This window comes from Prunus avium, chromosome 5 (assembly GCF_965620075.1).
Source record: "Prunus avium chromosome 5, drPruAviu1.hap1.1, whole genome shotgun sequence".
NCBI lineage: Eukaryota > Viridiplantae > Streptophyta > Magnoliopsida > Rosales > Rosaceae > Prunus > Prunus avium.
The window spans coordinates 11967281-11969302 of record NC_142288.1 but is presented as its reverse complement, the minus strand read 5'-3'; the positions used below and the strand labels follow the sequence as shown (position 1 = coordinate 11969302).

General features: G+C 38.9%; 1 pseudogene; it reads left to right on the top strand.

The window, feature by feature from the left end:
- Window positions 1-282: 282 nt before the first annotated feature.
- Window positions 283-1258, top strand: LOC148294311 (alcohol acyl transferase 2 pseudogene; annotated as a pseudogene).
- The last annotated feature ends 764 nt before the right edge of the window (window positions 1259-2022 follow it).

Sequence of the window (2022 nt, the reverse complement as noted above, 5' to 3'; positions counted from 1 at the left end):
ATTTATTATTTACTTGCCTATTAAAGTTCCATTGTATTATAAATATGACATCCTAAAAGGAGAAAAATACACAAAAAATTCCCACAAACAAATATTCTCATATTAGGTTTCATATTTTAGCAAATACAAGTGTACTACTTTGCCCACAACGAGCAAGTATATATATTTGACAAAAAAAAGAAAAAAGAAAAGAGAGCAAGTATATATTTGACAAAAAAAGAAAAAAGAAAAGAGAGCAAGTATATACAGTTTATCTATCAAAAGTACTTGCAATTATTAATGTAGGTAACTCGCCTGACATGTGGAGGCTTCGTTTTTGGGTCGCACATAAACCACACAATGTGTGATGCAGTGGGGTTGGCTCAATTCTTGAACGCAATTGGGGAGATGGCCCAAGGAGCAGATTCACCATCAATCCCTCCAGTGTGGGCACGAGAGTTCCTCAATGCCAGAGATCCACCAACAATTACACGTCCGCATTACGAATATGACCAATTGCTTGATTCACAAGGCTCATTCATTGCAGCAATATACCAATCAAACATGGCCCAACGATCCTTCTATTACAGTCCACAGCAGATCAGAGCCCTTAGGAAACATCTTCCACCCCACCTTTCCACTTGCTCCTCATTTGAGCTCATAACAGTCCGCGTCTGGAAATGCTGGACGCTTTCACTGAGACTGAATCCAAAAGACACTGTTCGCATTTCCTGCTCGGTCAACGCTCACGGGAAGCGCCTCAATGATCTTTGTCTTCCCTCTAGATTATACGGCAATGAGTTTGCTATCCCAACTGTCGTTTCAACGGTGGAACTTCTGTGTGCAAGTCCATTGGGAGATGGTGTGGAGTTGGTGAGTGTAGAAACTGTATATTCGATTATTGTATTTGAGATATTACAACCAATATTTATACCCAAACTATAAGATATCTTCCTAGTGGTTACACAATGAAACGGAAAACCCATTATATCCTAATAAAGGCTAATAACAACATAACAGCTAAAACACTAATGTATTGTCATTGAAGACCCTTAACTATGGTAACTCCCGTAACCTCCTAACACTCTCCCGCAAACTTGACGCCGGAGAGGTGACAAGTTTGAAAATAAGACGTGAAAAGAAGGAATATAATAAAGATGAGGAATGGAAACAAAAGAAAATTCATCACATGGAAAGCAGAAAGGGATGCATGCAGAGAGAAAAGAAGGAATACTTGAAGGGAATAAAGGGGTTAAGAGAGGATGCAGCACAACAATAGAGGATAGGAGGTGAAACCAACTTGGGACACAGAGAAATGAAAACGAGAGCATGGGCAAGTTTGAATTTCAAAGCACCATAGAGACAATAAGGTATGGAGAAGAAAACCACGGGGGAACAGAGAAATAATAAAGAGAAGATTATCACAAGAGGATAGAGGCCATATAGATTAAAATAAAGAGGGATGATTGACCCAAAAAAAAACAATAATAAGAAATAAAGGAGGAAACCAAGTGAGATAGAGAAAGGAAAAGAGAGTGTGGGCAAAACACAGAGTTAAAATCAATATTCCAACAAGCAATTGTTTAGGTTTCATGAATTTTGGTCATCTAATTTCTCTGTGTTTGTGTTTGGGCTTGTACATTTATGTTAATCCCTTGAAGAGATGTTTGTTGTTTGGCTATTGGTTGAGGTCTGCCCTTCTCTACCTTTTTTACTTGCAAGGTGAGGTTTCATTTGCAAATTCTCTACAATATTCTTTGCAACTGCACTTGCAGGTTCTCTCTCTCTCTTTCTCTCTCTCTCTCTCTCTCTCTCTCTCTCTCTCTCTCTCTCTCTCTGTGTGCTTCTGTCTCTCTGTCTGTCTCTCTCTCACACACAAATATCCGTATACAACAATTGAGATATTTACAAAATATGGAAAGCTAGGGGATCCTATGATTAATCTGCACTATCACTACTACAAAAAAGGCAAAAGACGACGGAAATTCACCGTCGTGTATCGGGTTTTCAAACCGTCGTAAAATCGACCGACATCTTTTGCAA